General features: G+C 41.8%; 1 protein-coding gene across 4 annotated transcripts in view; it reads left to right on the forward strand.

Moving 5' to 3' along the window:
- The first annotated feature begins 3,837 nt into the window (after positions 1–3,837).
- CRACDL (CRACD like) overlaps positions 3,838–21,400 on the forward strand; it is a 161,618-nt gene continuing 144,055 nt past the window's right edge. For 2 of the 4 annotated variants that reach the window (XM_075590507.1, XM_075590505.1), the window contains exon 1: positions 3,838–4,093. The gene's annotated coding sequence lies outside the window, so the exon portion shown is untranslated. The remainder of the gene's footprint in view (positions 4,094–21,400) is intronic. The other 2 variants (XM_075590510.1, XM_075590509.1) reach the window with 2 other exon arrangements.

A 21,400-nucleotide genomic window follows, 5' to 3' on the forward strand; every position in this document is an offset into this window, starting at 1 on the left:
TAAGAGGAGGTATGACCACAAAGTCCGTTTCCGAGAGCTCAAACCAGGAGACGCAGTTCTCCTACGCAACTTAGGGATTTCCGGCAAGCATAAGCCGGCTGATCATTGGAGAGAGGGGCCCTTCCAAGTAGAGTCCCAAATGTCGGGCCTCCCTGTCTATCGCATACGTGACGTGAATGGCAAGGTAAAGGTCTGGCACTGAAACCATTTGTTGCCTATCCCACAACTAGGAGAAAGTGACCCAGAAGCAGAAACAGTAGAAAGCGATCTTGAGCCTGAAGAGTCTACGGAGAATTCAAGTTCAACAGCAGAGACAACTCAAGATCCTCTGGAAGGCACTTCCAACAGAGATTGGTGGGCACCTACCGAAGGAGCAACGGGTAATGGGCCTGCACCTCAAGTGCCGGTAACCGGCGAGTCATCAAGTTCACAGTTAAATCCGAATAGCCCGAGTTTTGTGCCCAACAGAGACAATGTTCAGTCACAAAGAGACTTATCCCAAACTGGTTCACCTTCTGCTCAAGAGTCCAGGCCTCAAGCCTACGAGGGACCCTTTCAAGATGAAGAGATGGAGACTGAGACTCGCAAAAGTCAGCGAGTGAGACGCCCTCCCAATAGAGTGGCTTATGATTCATTAGGGGCACCTCACTGAGTCTCAGCAGCCAGCAAAAGCCAAGCTAGCCTCTGTGATAAATATGTTTGTAGAAACGTACTATCTCGTTTAAAGTTGATCGTTAAGTTGTACACTGAACTGCATTTTTATTATATAATGTTGTTGTGTATGTGTAGTTCAAGCGGGATGGTTGAGGTTTTCACCAGGGGAAGGACGTAGCCAGGTACCCTCCGGTCTCCCCATGCTCCCGTTTCCCCCCTCCTTACCCTCAGTATGTATGCTCAATAGAGTTGCCGGTAGTTCTCGCCCCAGGGCGCCGCCATGTTAGGTGTGCGCACGCACGAGCGCAGAGTCGCGCATGCGCAGAGTCGGCAAAGGCCGGGAAGAGCCCTGGAAGGTTGCGCATGAGCGGGGCAAGGTCGCGGCGGCCATTAGAGTCGCGCAGGCAATGTGTCATGCGCACGCGGTCACAATGTTAATCAGGCAGCTCAGAGACTACAACTCCAATGATGCTTAGGGAGAAAGCTGCCTGGTGACTCACGAGAGCCAATGGAATGGCTGGATTGCTTCTGAAGGAAGGAAGGACTACTGCCTGTTGGGAGAGGAAGTCAGGAGTCAAGACCAGAAACCTGAAGGTGCAGGTTAGGTCCACGGGGCAGTGCTCCAGGGATTAGGCCAGCGGTATACACCCAGGGCCCAATTAGTCCCGAGACACTGTAGATAAGTAACTGTTTGGTGTAGGGAACTGTCTTAAGACAGGGACTCCTTCACTTTACTCATAGAGAGAGTAAAGTAGATGAACAAAGGCAGTGCACTGCCAGCAAAAACGGAGGAGGCTAATGGTAGCAAAAAGAACTAGTTTATTTAAATAAAAGGATCAAGCATGACCCCTGGAGCATCCAGAAACCGCACGCCTACGCGTTTCGGGCTGTGCACCCTTTATCAAGGTGTATATACGGTTTCTGGGTGCTCCAGGGGTCATGCTTGATCCTTTTATTTAAATAAACTAGTTCTTTTTGCTACCATTAGCCTCCTCCGTTTTTGCTGGCAGTGCACTGCCTTTGTCCATCTACTTTACCTGCTCTGTTTGGTGGATTGCACGCTTTTCAAGATACCTGATGGGACTGCTCCTCTGGAATTAAGAAGTGAGTGTTTTTTATATACTATGCCTAGTTATTATGGTTGGGACAATCTCTGTACTGTTCATTGTGCTGGTTAGCACTAGGTACTAGTCCCTTGCCCTATTAGGGTATGTTTTCATTGCTCACCATCATATAGGAGTGTCCCCTACGGAAGAATCATTACAAAATTATTGGGACTCATACTTTGATGCACCAGTTACCCACACTTTTGCATAGCGAGAGAGAGGCTACAGGACAGTGCCTGACTGTCAGTACAGCGTGTAGCTGAAAGAGGATCTAACTCCATAGCAGAGACTATTGGAAAAAGGGATCATCCGGCTTGGGATCCCTCCCCTGGGGAGTCAGCGTGTGTGTATCCAGTTCTGCAGAGAGCAGCGCAGGGCATCGTGGGATCACGTTGCGGAGCGGCTGATCATTCAAGGATTATCCTGGTTAGGACAATAACCAGGAAGGTAGTATATTAAGTGCACCAACGGGCCCCAACACAGGGAAGCTGTATCCCCCACATTCACTTTATAGCTGGTAGACACTCAGAGGTTAAGTGCCCTGGCACATGGATGCACCAAGGACTGATATGTGATGTAATGCCATGATTGACATGTGGGGTGATACTCTGATGTTTTGATGTAATGATGTTATGCATTGATAAGTTTGCCTAAGTGATAGTACATGCTCAGTAAATACTGTTTCATTCCACTGTGTGTATTTACTGTATGATTGGTCTGGTGTGGGCACACTCCCACCACGTTGGGATCCCTCATCGGTGGAGGCGCTGCACCGAGTGTAAGTACACCCCAGGCTCCCAGTGGCGGAGGTTCGGGCCTCTTGTTAGCCTCACAGGTGACAGCAGTAGCAGTAGTTATAGTACCCTAGGGGTACACCCGCTACATATATATATATATATGCAAGTCACCTCGCCAAGCGCCGCCCGCTCAGCAAGCTCAGCGCTAGCGGGGACCCAGCCTTACGCCTCGGACATGGTCAAAAAGACTGTGCTGAGGGGAAACATTATCCCTATCAGCGCGGCTTTATACAGCGCTTCCGCACGCTTCCGCAGGCATGCGGAGGCGTGTGGAATTTCAGCCGACAGATCAATTTTACTTTTCCCGCTGAGGGAAGCGCAGGGCCGGTCACGTGACTGCCAGAAGCCAATGGCAGTCCGTGACGTCGGCGCCGTGACTTACGCGTCCTAGGCCCGCCTCCAGGCCCGCTTCCCACCCGGCACACAAGCGCGCTCGCTGACGCTCATGCAGGGACATGAAAAATCTCCTGCTTGAGCAGGAGAGCATGAGCGTCAGCGCTGCCCAGCGCTCTTCGTATCACCATGTCCCAGGCCTAAGACATGTGAATGTGCTCACAAGCGATATTTTCATTTGCTATTTGCTATGGAGGGGTTTTTTGGTCACTTTTTTCACCCACCATAACTTATTTAATATATTATAAAGAGAGACAGACAGAAAACAAAAATAAATATACAGCGTCAAATTGTTGTGGAAATACTAAGGAACAATTCATTTTAAGTACAGACATATGTATGTGAATCCAATATTTGATAATGATGTGAATGTGCAGTGACAACTTGTACACATATACTCATTGACAAAGTGATGATTATACAATTATAATAGTAAAACAAAGTCCAATACAATCAATGTCTTTGTTAGAAAGCATGACTTGAAATATTTCCAAGAGGATCAGAGACTTTTAGGCAGCTTCTTGCAGGATGGGCCACATCCAGAACTAAATATAATATACAAAAATAAGAAGTGCATGCTCCATGGTGTAAAAAAAAGGATAATGTGTGTGTGTGTGTTTAGGAATTCCATTAAAAGCTATTGAACTTTGTGCTTGCAGAAATCATGGGGCACTTTGTGTTTGCAATGGATTAAGTAGAAATAGCTGTGTTCGTCCTGGTTGTTATGGGGAACATTGATAAATGACCGCCTTCATTTTGAATTTCCTATAAACATGTCCTGTTCTGGTTCAAAGCCTCTATATTGTCTCGCATTTCAATCACTGAACATTAACAGGCATACCGTTTGGTGCACTAGCCCCCAGCAGGTGCACCTGACTTGCTAGCTCCTGCCCTCTCTGCATGGCTGCTGCTGTGATAGGCGGGCGCTGTCCCCGCCCGCAGCCGGACTCTGAGCCCTGTCCCTGCTGCCTGTAGTGACTGCGCCCCGGGGCGGCAGCACACTCAATGCCAGGCGGGGGCCGCGTGCGGCGAGATCACATGGAACGGGGACCCTGACAGCGCGCGGTGCACTGACTGCCCTGGGGAGGAACAGAGCTCCCATCTCCCCTGTCACTGTGACACAGGACACCCGCTGCCCACCTGGTAAGATCCCGGCAGGGAGGGGGGTGCATCCGAGGGGGCTTTAATGTAGATCAGATGATTTGTGGAGTAAATACACTTACTGTATGACCAGGGTTAAAAAGTTAGAGTGAGCAGCACAAATATGAACACTTCCACTCTTATATTGTATGCGCAGTAATACTGCCCCGGGTCTCAGCACAGCAGTGCAGAGAGATCATTTGTTCACGTTTTGCCTTCACGTTGTATTTATTTAAAACTACACGAAGTTATTACTTTAAATTTAGCATGTTTTTCATAGTAGCAATAGTAGAGAGAACCTGCGTCTTCTGCAGGGCCTGTGAGTTAGTTATTATTACAATCACCAGAGAAGAAATAGACCATACTGTACATTTCTGCAGTTTCTTTGTTGGTCCAAAACTAAATAAGAAACTGTTCTTATGTTTCTCTATCAGAGATCATCAGCACCAGTAATTAATATTACAACCCCTTCTCTTGTCTGTATATGGAGCAGTCTCTCTCTCACTTATAGTTTCTAGGAATTGATTTGTACTTTTGGCACATGCGATGCCTAAAGTCTTGTCGTGTGATAATTTGCTTTTAGTATTTAGCACTGTTCTTAGCCAAAACCAGGAAATATTGACTAAACATTATGTATTGCATAACTTTATTGCTTATGCTGCATACTAAATGATGGTCACAATTGTGTAAGAAATTATGATTTCCAATTATACATTTTTAAACCAAAGCCCATGATCGAAGTTGGCAAACAGACTATATGCCATTTAGTAAGATCACTATCTCTCTCTGCAAAGGGTTAAAACCAAGTTATGCTCAACCAGCTATCTGTTGGAATAAACAACAAATCTACATACAGTAGTGTGTACAGTGTGCCTATACTGCACCTTCATACATATCATTACATCTTTACTGTTCAATTATTGTAAATGTCTCTCTGCAGCCCCCGAGTCTTGAAACTGGGCTATGTTAACTTCCTATCTTTCTGTGTAATTAATATTGATTGAAAACTGAAGAGCTACATTTCTGATTAAGAGAACAACTCAGTTGTGTGAGACAGAAGATTGAAGAAGGGAAGGGCAATGTAAAAATATATGATATGGTTTTAAACAAGGCTGTGTGCTCTATTCAGCTTAACTTCTGTTCCTAAATATATTTTCTTCATTTGTGTAGAGAACCTTTCTGTACGTCATATTCTTTACTTAAGGTTAACCTGGCGGAGCGATCAAACCAGCGTTTCATTTGATGTCGGACTTGGGCCAGACAGGAAGCAATAAGCTTCACACGATAGTCGCAAGACCGCCTGATTTAAACACCACTCACCCACTTTTTGTAAAACGTTAGCACCTAAAATGTATTTAGTTATTTCTTACAGTAGTAGCACAAAGAAGGTTACAGAACTCTGCAATCGTGACATTATTGTACTGTATGTTTAAATTAATGGCTGCAGCCTACAAATGTTAAGGCCGCTCTAAACATACTGTGCAATTCACCTGTAGTCATCCTGGGATTACCTGATGCTAACCTCTCCCTTGAGTAATTTATCACTATGGCAGTGACATCAGCATTGTGTATTATACAGTATACTAAGACAGTGTTTTTCAACCCTTCTGGGAACCCCAGCCAGACCAGATTTTAGTTATAATCAATTAATTACCAAGCATGTTTGCACTTATCTTATGTGAATGTGTGAGTAGCTGGTTACCTTAAAACATTGCCTGACTTTTGTGTCCCAAAGAGAAGCGTGAGGAACACTGACCTATGAAGACTTAATGGAAAATAAATGACTGGATGCTTTTGATATATGTAAATATTTATTGCCTCCAGCATTTCATGCTGGAGGGTGAAGATATTGCATATGTTTGAAAACATATCCTTCTTGCAGCACTACACTGTAGAAATGAAGGTACTGTAGTGAACTGATATTGGATATTTTTGTGCATCTCCAGATCATCATAGTTCCTTCTGCTTAGAGAAACAAGACTATAAGACAGCATCTGAGCCTCAGCAAAAACTGTTAGGGGGCTCATCACACCACGTGAAGTTTGGAGTAGCAGTTGAATTGAACAGTCGAAATTAGTGGTGGGAGCCAATGATTGTTTTGGGACTTCAGTTCTCTGATGTCGAAGATGGTTTAGACCAGTGATTTTCAACGGTTTTGGTTAAGGAACCCTATAATTATATTGTGAAATTCTGCGGAACCCCAACCCTCTCTAATAGCGCGTCTGTGGTCAGGTGCATTGTGAGGAACCCCAACCCGCTCTAATAATGTCTGAGATCAGATGCATTGTAAGGAACGCCAACTCTCTCTAATAGCACGTCTGAGATCAGATATGAACTCCAACCCTCTCTAATAGAGTTTGAGATCAGATGAATTGTAATTCTTCTGTATTTGGTACAATTTGCAAAAACCTGAAAATTGCAGGGAACCCTTTAGGGATGCCCGGGAAACACAAGGGGTCCAAGGAACATCTGTTGAAAAACACTGGTTCTGACAGTTGGAAGAGCCTAGTTGCAGTATACAATACCACAGCATGGGTCAGTTTCAGACATACATTACTGGTTTAAATGGTGAATATCAGCCAAATCAAAGGAATAGCATAGTATTTGTTTTTAGAAATGTGTGTGTAATAATAAGAAAGTTTGCAGTATGTCCAGTTGTTTTGTAAGTCATTTTAAGCTTTGGTTTATGTGCATTTGTGAGTAGTGAATGCTAAATTAGAGTACCAGTGTAACTAAAACATGTGTTTGGTACTTTTTATTATTATAGCATTTGGTGTCTGCGGTCTGTCTTGATTTCTTTGCATTAACTACTTTCTCAATAGGTCTACCCCATTTTGGAGATATGTTTGGTAAACAAGAAAGAACTATATTTAGCACTATAAAATGAATAAAGGTGTACCCCAAATCACCTTAGACAACGTCCCTGGGGATTTACTACCATAATTAACATAGCACCCTTCCATTGTGAAGATGCTACATATACTGTGCACATACTGTATGTTAGGGGAATGTGGGCCTTGGACGATCCTTAGATGTTCGGTGTAGCAATGCCAATGTTCCTACTGCCTATCTCTTCACTTCTTGTTAGGTATAATACTCCCACACTTCCTGCTTATTGCAGTCAGGTTGAAGAGTCATGGATACTTGCAGGCACAAGTTGATGTATAACAGGTTTATGTAAAGTCAAGCCCTGTTTAAGAGAGGGACATTGTAGGTAATTTTGGCTGCTTGCTTACACAGCCTTATTATTTTTAGACTTGGAGAGCATAGGTTTTACATTGATGTGCACCTTTCCCCGCTCATTTCTATTATAAGGTACCATAATACAACATTATGATTTTGTATGTAATTTGCTATCCCTAAAACGGTGGTTCTCATTGTTAGGCTCATGTCTCTGTCCTTTTACTAAGAGAATTTGGAGTCACCGGCTCTCGGAGAACCTACACACATTATCTCTTCTTGGCCTCTCCTCTCCATTCTCTACCCTTGCACATTAGGCTAAGTCCCCGCTAGCGCTGAGCGGGCGGCGCTTGCGACGGGGAATTACATATACAGATATATGTAAGTCCCTGCTCACGCGGTGCGTGCGGCGCTCGTGCGCGTGCACACACGCTCAGCCGCGATTGGCGCTTACATAAACAAAAAATCTATACTTATCCGCGCGCTCAACTACCCGCAATAACCCCCCCCCACCCCTGCCCCTACAAGCCGGACACCCGGCGCTCATGCTTGGAGCGCTCTCCAAGCATGAGCGCGCCCAGCGCCAGCGGGGACGCAGCCTTATTCTGCATTTTCTTTCTTAACCGCTTCAGTGCCACGGACCATCTGGCAGTAGCGATGATGTGGCCGCTCTCCTGAACGATCACGTGAACACTTCCTGGTGCCGTTGACCGGATTGGAAGGGGACGATCCTCCCCTTCTGTTTACTTCAAAGTCACCGCTCCCATGGAGCGCTTACCGCGAATGCCGCCTAGAAAAATAGTAAAAGACCATGACATATAGTGTACATTGTAAGGGCACTGAAGGGAAAAGCACCAAATGAGCCATCTTATGGTATATTTATATCGTATTTCCCTTCACCCCTGGTAGGCTCTGACCAGAATACTCTGTATATATAGTACATCTGTTTGAAAAAGGCTATTTTTAACTGTTATAATACAGTGTATCTAGGGTTTTTCATGACGTATTGGCTCCTATTCAGTATACTGTGGCATTTGTTGCCCGTGCCAACAAGATTTCAGCCCCATTCGTTGGAAAGAAGCTGAACTTTTATGCATCATATGGAAGACATCTTCACAGCATTTTGAATAGGCATCAGTAACAACGTGAGACTTGCATGAGACGTATTGCAGATCGTACTTATTCCTGGATAATGCTGACCCCATTGCTAGAGTCCATGGAAGTCTTCTGGGGCCATGAAGTAAAGTATAGTAGCAGTAAATGTTCACTATGAGACTTTTGTTCAGTGTCTGTTAACATGGTTTATAGACTAATGCCATGTTATTGTTTTTATGTAGACAGGTAAAAGTATTTTACTTAGTTTACTTAGTTAACACAAACTGGACTTGGGTCGGTGTTTCAAAGTCCAGAAACATAGTGAAATATCCCATATTATTGTACTTTTCTTCAAGGCTCTCTGCTGCAGTCAAGATTTTCTGCCACGTAATAATCAAGTGATTAAGTATTCCAATCATCGAGAAGTACAAAAAGGTCCCAATTAGCTGAGAAGTATTGTATTGTGTGTATACTGTATAACCCTTTTCTGCATTTCATTGTTTATTTGCTAAAAAGACCATGGGAACAATTGAGGCTGAACATTAATTAAACTGTGTTTCCTTTGGCTCTGTGCTATCTAGAAGTGCTTTTAAAAGTTGACTGACAAATAAATAGTTTAGCAATAAAAGCATGCAATCAGTGATTTGCTTGCTGTTAAATAGGATATACTTTCTCCCTTGCGTAAGAAGACTGAATGTACTGTACACTAGGTGCAGGTGGAACAAGAGCAAGTAATTCTTTACTGAAATTAATGGTATGTGTAAGAAACAAACAGGTTGTACCCTAAAACATAACGCAACCATCTAGTTATGCAGATGTGTTACAACTAATAACAAGAAATATAAAAATTGCTTTCTGCTGCCCTTCTTCAATAAGATGCAAAGCTTTGGATAAAATGCTTGCATGTGTAAATTAGTGCTTTCGGGGGCAATCTCTCCTAGGTCCATCGTGGGAGTCAGGGCTGCCAACAGGGGCGGGAGAGCTGAGACATCTGTGGCTGTGGGGGGCTTGGCCAGCCAGCGCTGGAGGTTGAGCTCAACTTTTGTGTGCGGCTGCATGGCCCCTGAGTGCTGCCAGACCCCAGCTCTCCCCAGCTGCTGCGGCGGACTAGCCTGCCTCCCCCGACAGACCTCAGGGCCTTCCTCCGGTTTGCCACCCTGGAAGTTGGACCCACCATAAGTTGGGTCCAATTTCCGCATTTTTGTGTGGGTATTAGGGGGATATGTATTATGCAAGTATTGGGGAAGGGAAATGTATTGCAAGTGTTATGTATTGTGTGGGTATTCTGTGGGGTATGTGTTGTGGGCGGTATGTGGGGGTTATGTATTGTAGGGGGTATGTATTGTGTGGCTATTGTGGTATGGAGGGTTTGTATTGTGAGGGGTATGTATTGTGGGGGGTATGTATAGTGGGGCTATTGTGGTATGGAGGGTATGTATTGGATGGAGGAGTATGTATTGTTTTGTTATGGGGTGGTGGAATTGTGTGTGTGTGTGTGTGTGTGTCAGTGTGGAGGGGATGGGTTGATTTGTGTTTGTGTGTGTGTGTGTGGCCAGTGGAGTAGGGGCAGTGAGTGTGAGGACATAGAGGGGAGTGAGAGAGAGGTGAGAGGAGTGAGAGGATGGAGTAAGTGAGTGAGAGAGGAGAGGGAGGGAGGAGAAAGGGCAAAGGGTAGGTGAGAGGTGAGAGAAAGGGGGGGGGGAAGTGAGTTTGATTTTGTTTACAATATTTACCTAATTTCTTGTGTGATAAGATGGTTAACTGTTGTACTGTATACTGTATACTGCAGAGGCAAATTGTTAATCCACACACATTTTTCTCTGTTGTTTTATGTAAAACATAATGCAGCTGTCATTAGCCAGAGACAAATACAAATAAAATGTGAATGACATATTACCTGAAGAAGCTAGAAACATATGAATGTATGTATTCATTTTCCACGTGAAACTAATAAGCATACAGTACGTTTTAGTTTTGAGGATGACAATCTTTTTCTGGAAACCAATGACATTGTCAGGCTGTTTAAATAAATGCTTGTTTCTTTCTTATTATGTGGAATTACCCCATGGGAAGTATGAGTAACGCACCCTCTGAATATTACTGAACACAGTTTCTTTAGTTCATGTGTATGATCTCCGTGGATCTTTATTATGCATTAATCATCTACATACCAGTTGTCAAAACAAAGTACTGGACTGAAATAAAAATCTGTTCTTTAATAGTAAGCAGTCTCACAGGGCTATACATGCTTGATGGAAGTTACATTGACAGTAAGAGATTGAGTTCAATGTTGTGTCTCCTAACTTTAATGTTTAAAGAGCTTTGCGTCAATGTAGATCTGGTGCTGTAAGTGTACATACTCAGGAGTGGTTATAGGATTAGTTTTCTTGCCCAATATTTAATGAGATGAATCAAAGTTTGAGTCTTTAAGTAATTTAAAGCCGTCATATCTGAGGTGGCATTGTCACAGAGATTATCCTATAGCAATTACAAATAACAACTGGACCAGCTTACTGTTCATACTTATTTTAATTCCTTTTGCAAAATTAGAACCATAGAGTTTTATACGTTCTCTAGATTACATTAATAATCAAGAACATTTATGAGCGCATTCACGTCTGAGACAGGTCCCCAAACCTGCCTTACCCCATAATCATAAAGTCTGCAGAGGAAGCACTGTACGCGGTGGGATTATGTGGACAGGCAGATTAAGAGACTTGTCTGAGACATGTGAACGTGCTTAAAAGGGGTCTTTATTATTACTGTGGTTTGTATGGTGGAGACTTTGTCACTTGTTTCACTCACTATGACTTGTTGGTTTACCAGGCTCTGCAAATATGACTTTCAGGCATCAGTTACTTCAGCCACACAGAGTGTGAATACTTATTTTATTGGTAAAGAATGCTAAAATTGCACAATAAACCAAGATAGGAACTAGTAGGCCATCCCATTGATCTCTCTTAGGCTGGGTTCCACAGGGGCTCCATTTATGTAGGGATTAAAATAGTGGTACGGTTGTCTGATCTGCTTACGGCTGATGCACTTTGGATAGTCATTCATTGCAGAAATGCAAACTGGCCTCAGAAATAACTCTAGGGATTGCATTTGTCACCCATGGAAGGAACACACACTGAAATATTAAATATTTAACCATGTCTATTGTATCTGCAGCTTCTGAAGCAATTCTTTCTTTTGTATTTTCTTTCATGAGCTCAGAGTAGATTACAAGGATAGAGTTTGCATGACAAGTGTATGTGTGGCACTGGGAAAAAAAAACTACATTTTGTTACAGCAATCCATCAATTAAATACAAGAACATCAAATGTCAACTTGTCAAACAGGATACTAAATAAGAGACTCGTTTTCATTTAGAAAGGTTTGGAAGAAGTGTGGATCCCCTTTGATTCTAGATACGGTTGTACATGGCCACAAATAAAAGCATTCTGCCCTAGCAGAATTAAACTGGGGCATGTTTTCATAGATACTTGTATTGTATACAGGATCATCATTGTGTATACAGTTCCTCATAGACAATGACATTCTCCCCCACTTCCCATACTCTGACACAGGTACTAATGAGCTCTGTGATGCTTATCACTGTCTAGACTAACAAGCTTTGTGGCAATTTGTGGGGCATTTGCATCATTTGGGCCAAAAAGTGATACGAGTGGTTTATATTGAGCAATAGAAGCAGTTAAAGGAGAAGTTACTTGACACACATTTGATCACATATGTATCAGTTCCTAACTTACCTTTGGTCCTTTTCTCTCATGTATTATTTTTACTACTTGCAGGCCCGAGCTGACTAAAAGAAAGTGCTGACATAATACATCTACTTAATGAGTGACATGCTATTAGTATGAGCAAAGATCCACAGTTTTCTGTCATATTTTCACTTATCAAAGTATTACACATTTCCTTCATGCAAGCCGTTTTATTGTTTCAGTTGTAGTGTCCCGGAACATTCCCTTGCCAATATGAGGGGTCAGTCTCTGGAGGGGGCCCTAGGCAGCACAGCACCACCCCTACTTTGTCCTTCACTAGTGAATTATCATTTCCTCTGGCCTTCTAAACATGATGGATATGTTCTTGGTCTACTAGAGGGAAGAAGACTGTGTCCCCATTCTGTCAACTGGCCTCTTCCTCAATGTCGTGTTAACATGTTGGACTGCAAGGGCAAGAGTTTTTGCACAGTGGTGTTTATATTTTTGTGTCAGGAAAAACAAACAAGTCGTGGCAATGACTGAATGAAGAGGTTAAAAGCTAGATAGCTTAACCTGCTGTGAGATCAGAACTATAACACTGCAACATTTGTAAACATTGAACCTAGACACAGCGTTTTAACTCAAGCTAACTGTTCCTGGGAACATACACAGCATTTGTTGTGTGCGTTTGCTAATTGGTTAATTAGTTGTTTTTGTATACTTTGTGATGCTAAGGTTGAAGGATTTAAACAATCAAAGCTGCGAGTTAGATTCACTAAAGATGGATACTGCTGCTTTAAAATGTGCCATTATTTAAAAAAAGGGATCACTGCAATATTATTTGGAATTACTGCCATATTCACTACAAATTGTTTTTTCATAAAACGGTTGCACTATCCAGCTTTGCACACATGAAGTGTGAGTTAACTGTGGTAAAGGATGCTAGTGCTAAAAACAAGTGGTAACTCATGGAAAACTGTGCTAATCAGCACAAGCGATGCAATGGCTGAGGGATAGGAGATATCACCCTTTTTAGGGTTAATTTAATGTATATATATATATATATATATATATAACAAATAGAAGGGAAAAAAGCTGCGCATCTAAGGAACATATACACTATGTATGTCTACGTTGGAATTATCTAGTGTGTAACCTAAATTGTCTAAGCAATATTGTAAAGGTTATACGGACCTATAAACATAAGATAGGCCCATAACAAACATACAGCAACAACACATGAAAAAAGCAAATGAAAGGATAAACCAGTCCTCAAATAGTTCCGATGATTAATATGGGTGCTGGTGTGCAGGGTCTCCGGCAGCTCTCAGTGTGGACCACCACGTCCACAAGATATCTAAAAAGGAAAAAAGAGGAGAGAGCGCACGCACTTACAAGAAGTACAATAAAATCAAGCATATGTGATAATAATCACCACCATCCGGTCTAACTGCAAGCTCTTGGGGCAGTCCCAGGCTCCGTTGGTGAAGGAGCAGCGTCTCAGCAGGTTTCCAGGACTGATGTAAATCATCCGGTCAAAGTGCAGTCCTGGAAACCTGCTGAGACGCTGCTCCTTCACCAACGGAGCCTGGGACTGCCCCAAGAGCTTGCAGTTAGACCGGATGGTGGTGATTATTATCACATATGCTTGATTTTATTGTACTTCTTGTAAGTGCGTTTTTTACCCCCCCTCCCCCCTTCCCTTCATTAAATTTACTCCATTACGCTATGGGCGTGCGCTCTCTCCTCTTTTTTCCTTTATATATATATATATATGATGAAGGTCTGTTGACCGGAAACCTTCTGCTGTACGTACGATTTAGAGATTAGTTTAACAATCTATGTGATCAATGATCTTCCCACAGCTTGTAAGGAAGCCTCAATACACATGTATGCAGATGACACAATCCTATATGCACACAGCCATAGCCTCTCTGACCTTCAACACATACTTCAGTCTGACTTTTTCAGACTCAAAAACTGGATTTCCCAATACAAACGGATTTTAAACACTGACAAGACTGTAACAATGGTGTTTGGGACCAAGACTAAATTCTTAAAGCTTCCAGTGACTGAGCTCCATATTAGAACCAACGCTAACACCACCCTAACACCTGTCACTAGTTTTAAATACCTGGGCTTATGGTTTGACTCCCACTTAACATTCGGGATGCACATTGATACCCTGACAACCAAGACCTATGCCAAACTAGGGGTACTTTACAGGAACAAATCCTCCCTAAGTCTCCTGGTCAGAAAACGTATCGCACAGCAGATGCTAATGCCAATTATTGACTATGGAGACATAGTATATGGCTCGGCACCCCAAACCAACCTTAGCAAACTTAACACCCTCTACAACTCAATTTGTCGTTTTGTTCTCCAATGCAACTATAACACACATCACTGCGAAATGCTCAAAGAACTAGATTGGTCATCACTAGAGTCTAGGCGCAAAGTTCACCTTTCCTGTCTTGCCTTCAAATTCTTTATGGGCAAACTACCCAGCTACCTGAACAAGCTCCTCACCCCTACCACATGCAGCACCTATCACCTGAGATCAGACTCCAAAAGACTGTTCATGGTCCCAAGGCTCAACAAAGTATCCGGCCGCTCCTCCTTCTCTTACCGTGAACCCCAAAACTGGAACAACCTACCAGAGACTCTTACATCCACCACCAGTCTAAATTCTTTCAAATCTAAGGTTGTCACACATTTTAATCTGGTCTGTAACTATTTCATACTCCCATAATACAAATTATCTTTAACTGTGCATGCAATGTCTTGTATATAATGTATACCCTGCTCATTATGTAACTGTATTTGTAAACATGTATTATTTGTCTTAACTCTGTGCCCAGGACATACTTGAAAACGAGAGGTAACTCTCAATGTATTACTTCCTGGTAAAATATTTTTATAAATAAAAAAGAAATATGTCCCATTCTGGGATTGAATAGACTTCAGAGGGAAATTGACTATTATGAAAGGATTTACTTTTACTAATTGCTAAACACTTGTTAATTTTTATGACATATCCATCTGCATTTGCAAAGGTTTTTTGGGGGCCTAAATAAATGAAAAAAATGTTGCTGATGTATTTTTAAGTATGTCTGGTAACTGGGTTATTCTTTTTGCTGAGTAATTAGAGGGTGGAGGGATGAACCCAATACTTACCTATACACCTCATCGAGGCACCTTGCTTTATTTAGAATTTTATTTTACTTGCTGTTGGATTATTTGGGTGTGCACATATTTTACTGGGGTGTTTTAACCATGAAGTCATTTAATAGAATTTCTTCCAAAGTACCTATAGCAGAAACATATTTAACGTTTTTAATACCCGAGACTACCAATGTATTGCAAAAAAAGGCTATCGGGCACCAAAGGGGTTAACATACAACATAAACACCCTTTAAATAAAATAGAAAAAGCATAGAATCCATATGTGCAAATATTTACTCCTTTGTAGCCCAAGTGGCTCGATCATCATCTATTGACCATGAATAACTGGCTGCTTGAGCTTCTAAGGGGTGATATATTAATATGTTCTACAATTGTAATACAGTATTATGTAATTTTATCAATCCATTTCCATGTGTTATGTAAGCTCAGCAAGCTCAAACAGGTCTTGCAATTATAATACCATTTACTTTAATGCCCCAATTGAATTGTGACCCAAAAAATATAATTATTATTATTATCTAATACTACAGAACTGATTTATTTAAAAACACACATGTAGGATATTGCATGGAATGCTCCTTTAATACATGTATCTTCCTTACTGATCTGTGATAAATCCGAGTAGTGAAGAGAAATCTGTGATGCAAATTTGTGATATGTTCCAAAAACATTTTGTCAGTTTAAGCACCATATCCTTTCTTTTTTGTGTATTACTGACTTTATTGTAACTTCAAACGGTTTATTTTAGTCAAAGCTGAGACGTGCCACTGTGTTTTTCTGGTTCTTTTGATTTAAGGCCTGAGCCTTAAGCCAGTTAGATCAGGTGGGGAATTAATACCACATTACTATGATGACAAAAGCAATTTGTACTCGTGAGTAAACCTAATGAGATGTTTGTTATTTGTCTAATATGTCTACGTATGTAGCTTTGATAAGTGTTGCTTTTACAGAAGTATTGCTAAAATGATATATGAATCATCAAACCTCTGAGGCAAGGAACCTAACTAAAAATAAACCCTATAACTCAGCGTTTCAACCTATATCTATCTGTGATTGGTGAATAAACATAAAAAAGTGTAAATGACTGATAATCCAAAAATTTGTGAATGATTGGTAAAAGCTGCCCTGGGAATCCCTCCAAGCAAATATCCCACACATTTGCAATCCAGATAACAAAAATACAAAACAGTGGGATCCCCGGCGCTATAACTGCACTTTACCCTTGTCCATAGAATTGTCCATAAGTTATCACAGTCCTCTTGATGATTTGCAGGTAGGTACAAGGCAATTGGTACTGACAGGCCCCTTGGTAGTCCTCCTAATATCAAATATATAAAGAGAAACAAACCATTGCGCAGTAGCAAGTACTAGGTTACAATTCTACAGGACAAATAGCAATGCCTACTTACAAGAGAATTTCTTGTTGTGTTCAATTGAGAGAATCTGTTCTTTAGCTTGCCTCTTCTCCACGACCTCACGAATCCCACGTGTAGTCGTCACTCCATGAGTCTCTCCAATGGTGATGTTCATATATCCACTGTGGTTCCCCAAGAGAGAATGACAGTGGACAGATTGGTGCAGATTGCTAAAAACTGTATTTAATAAAATGACACAATAACCAAAAACTCACTCACGTGGTTAAGGCTCAAATAAAACAATTCTCAGTGTGCCGTCCGCAGCTTGTATTGACAGGTACTGTGTATGCCCCAATGCACCACGAGCACACTCACTGCTCACAGCTCTGATTGCTCACGCCTCGCTGACGTCACGCCAAGCGCCACAGGAAACCCTCCTTGCCGACGGACACCGTAACTCCTCCTTCCCAAACGCGTTTCGTGACGTGAAAACCGTCACTTCCTCAGTTGTGAGGGGAGTTGACAATAATGATGCTATTTATACCCTCAAATAGCATTAAATTTGGCCTCAAATGTGATCATTTTCAGTCCAATGTGACAGGTATTAAGTATAGCATAGACACATTTATTAACCGTAAATTTTGTGTTTACTTACTGCAATGTCCCTGCGGACTTCAATACGTAGGGAGAACTGGGAGACCCTTAAAACGTAGACTGGCAGGGCACATATATAACATCAAACGAGGTTTGGAGACACAGTGTCTCCAACCACTTTAAAATGGTAAATAATCAGAAACCAGATGGCCTTATATGCAGGGGAATAGATTGTCCGAAAGCCAGTTGGAGGGGAGTGGGGGGGGGGGGGGGAGGGAGGTGACAGACTCAATTATCTATCCATAAGGGAAAGCTTTTGGATATATACTTTGAAGACGCTGTCACCCAAAGGCCTCAATATAGATTTCGATCTAGCCTCCTTTTTAAAGGAATAACACATTGTATTAGGTTATGTATTTCAATCGTGGCAGTGCTGCTGAATCCCAGGGTAATCCGCTCTAGCAGCATTATCTGTTTGACATGTTTAAATGGCTTTTTAATACTGGCACTTTAAGTGTTGGATGTGTTTTTAATGCTATTTGAGGGTATAAATAGCATCATTATTGTCAACTCCCCTCACCAATGAGGAAGTGATGGTTTTCTCGTCACGAAAAACGCGTTTGGGAAGGAGGAGTTATGGTGTCCGTCGGCAAGGAGGGTTTCCTGTGGCGCTTGGCGTGACGTCAGCGAGGCGTGAGCAATCAGAGCTGTGAGCAGTGAGCGTGCTCGTGGTGCATTGGGGCATACACAGTACCTGTCAATACAAGCTGCAGACGGCACATTGAGAATTGTTTTATTTGAGCCTTAACCACGTGAGTGAGTTTTTGGCTATTGTGTCATTTTATTAAATACAGTTTTTAGCAATCTGCACCAATCTGTCCACTGTCATTCTCTCTTGGGGAACCACAGTGGATATATGAACATCACCATTGGAGAGACTGATCGAGTGACGACTACACGTGGGATTCGTGAGGTCGAGGAGAAGAGGCAAGCTAAAGAACAGATTCTCTCAATTGAACACAACAAGAAATTCTCTTGTAAGTAGGCATTGCTATTTGTCCTGTAGAATTGTAACCTAGTACTTGCTACTGCGCAATGGTTTGTTTCTCTTTATATATTTGATATTAGGAGGACTACCAAGGGGCCAGTCAGTACCAATTGCCTTGTACCTACCTGCAAATCATCAAGAGGACTGTGATAACTTATGGACAATTCTATGGACAAGGGTAAAGTGCAGTTATAGCGCCGGGGATCCCACTGTTTTGTATTTTTGCTCTCAGGTAAGGACCCTGAGAGTTTCAAAGCTTATAACATATCAACTACTTGTTGGTCCAATAAAAAGTTTCGTACCACCTACTTCCTCTCCCTCCTTGGTTACTATATGAATCAGGATTATTAATGTCGAAATTAAAATGGATACAACAGAATGCTGACATACAGTGTAATAGTTCAATAATTTGTTTCCAATCAGGTGTGCTGTGTGAATTACTTAAGCATGTGGCATTTGAAAACAGTGTAAAAGTGTGTAGTAATATTGGATATATGGAATGCACCGTATAAGTGTGCATGATCAGCAGTAACTGGAAGGATCTAACCTACAACAGCTTGATTCTTTTTTTGTAAATGGGTACTTTGCAACTTGATACTAATAATTGTTTCTAATAATTAGAATGCTGTTCCAGAACGAAAAGCTTATCGAAACAGTTCGATCAAATCTCACTGACTCACTTACTTGGTGCCAGTCTCACTCACTTTAGAAATCAGTGATAGTGTAAACTTCAAAAGAAACTAGTGCTGCTGATGTAGTGTACATTACCTTTAGTGCACAATGTCAGGTTGCTGGAGCCAGAGTCACAAAATACAAAGGATGGCAAATCACTCTTTGTATGGCATATAAAATATATTGCTGAGTCACACTGACGCCATTGTTAACCTTGTAAGAGAAGATGCATTAGTGGCAACTTTACTGTGTACCAGTTTACTTCTTGTTAGGGAGTTTGATGCGGGGGTGTGAGTTAAAGATCTGTATCTGCACTGCAAATAAGGGTGTTGTATTGTAGTCCCACTCTTGATAGGCTGTCTCTAGTAACGCACAAACATAATTAGGCCAAACATACTGTGTAAGCATTAGTCATAAGTATCACTCAGAAGGACGTGCAGTACTAGAGGTGCAGAAATGGAATGATGTACTGCGTATAGCCATGTGGGCTGTAACTGGCATTGACTTGAATAGGAGTTAAGTCCGGGATGGGGGTGCAATAACCCGTACCGGCACCTAATGGATGTGCCCAAATGTTTTGATCAATTGTGCAGTATATTTACTGAACGCTCCCTTCTCTGTGCTGGATGCAATGTGAGGAGCTATACGCACTGCACAGCGGCCTTCTGTCACATTAGCAGGGATCCGAGACGGAAAGTTACACTTTCTTTTGTTTTAAAAGGTAATATTTACGCTATGCTGTATTCTGCAATCTGAAATCAATGTAAATTCATCTTCTGAGCACCAGGTTTTACGTGAGAGGATTGATCCCATTTATTGCACCACAGTATTGTCTTGCAAATAAAGGACATGTTACTGTTCGTGGTACAGCTGGCTCTGATTTGATGAAGTAACATATAAAGCATTAGGGGGACCCGGGAATATTACTCGGAGTCTCTTAACCTCAGTGAAGTTGATGGGTATTAACAATTACTGTTCTTACTCATCTAGAGAAGCGAGCTGCATGATTTTACAAGCCTAACAGCATCTACGCTGTGTATAAGGCCGCGCTTGTAGCCCCGGCGACGGCGCGTCAAAACAAATGTATTGCGTCCGTCACGTGCGCTTATAGTAGGAGTGATGCGACGGCTTGGTCGCGATCGCTGGAAGTCAATTCAATTTGATTTTTTTCAGCGACCGCAGCGTGACGTCAGCGTCGCCGGGACTATAACCGCGGCCTAATGAAGGTTTTGGTTTAATGAACTCTGAAAACTTTTACTTGATCATCTTAAGGGAAGAAGTTCTGCAATAGTCTCACTGATTAGTACTTAATTTTTTTTTTTTTTTTTAGATTAAATGGTCTTATTTACTTATGTGATCTCTCATTGATAAAAAAATCAGTCCTTTTCTAGAGCTCCAACATCTCACTGATTTGGTCCATGGAAAGTGACATCTCTTCGTGACACCAGATTTCCCTCAATGTCTGGATGAAAATGATTTAGATACAATATGATACATGTCTTTTTCTATTCAATATTTCCTCAGCTTTGGATTGCCAGCATAATTAAAGCAGAGCTTTGGAGGGTATTGGGCTGTCCCGTAATTCCTTCATTTCATTTTTTTTAATCAGGCGATATAAAAGAGCACCCATATTTACACCCTCAGGTGACCTACACAAAACTCAATACAACATTTTATAGAGACATTATCCCCCTTGATTTTTTTTTAAATGTAGTTTTGATGGAGATCTTGTAATAAATGTGGTTGTATAAATGCTATTTCATTATTATTTTTTTTAGTAAACAATGTGTGAAATAATATTAGGATTTTTTTTTATCACCCCATCTTTTACTGGAATGGGGTACAATAATATTAGGGAATCCAGGAATGTGCAATTCACAATATAAACACACACCATATTTGGTACAGTAAATACAACTTTGCTAGTAGCCTGAATATTAAAATAGTGATACTACAGGCAGTCCTCGTTTTACAACGCTTCGCTTTACAACGAATGGCTTATCCAACGCTATGCAATGCATACCTATGTTCATTTTTACAATGCCAAAACGGCTTATCCAACGCTCTTACAATGCTTTGCAACGTTGTTTGTGTATATAATATATTATATTATAATTTTTTATGTTAAATTATATATATATATATATATATATATATATATATATATATATATCTTAATATATAAAATCGAAATGGTTAGTGAGGTTAGTGCTATCTGCGGTGAATCTGATTGGTCCTCAGCCTCTGGCCAATCAGATTGCTGTGTGTGACGTCACCCAACTACCACTCTTCCCCCTTGGCTCACGACACACACACACACACACACACACACACACACACACACCTCTCTCTCTCTCTCTCTCTCTCTCTGGCGCTCATCTCTCCCTCCCCTCATCTCTCCCCTCCCGGATCTCTCCCCCCCCCCTTCCTCCCTCGCGGCGCCAGTAGAGGTCCGCCGCTCATCTCTCCCCTCCCG

Source organism: Ascaphus truei, chromosome 3 (genome assembly GCF_040206685.1).
Source record: "Ascaphus truei isolate aAscTru1 chromosome 3, aAscTru1.hap1, whole genome shotgun sequence".
In the NCBI taxonomy this organism is placed as follows: Eukaryota; Metazoa; Chordata; class Amphibia; order Anura; family Ascaphidae; genus Ascaphus; species Ascaphus truei.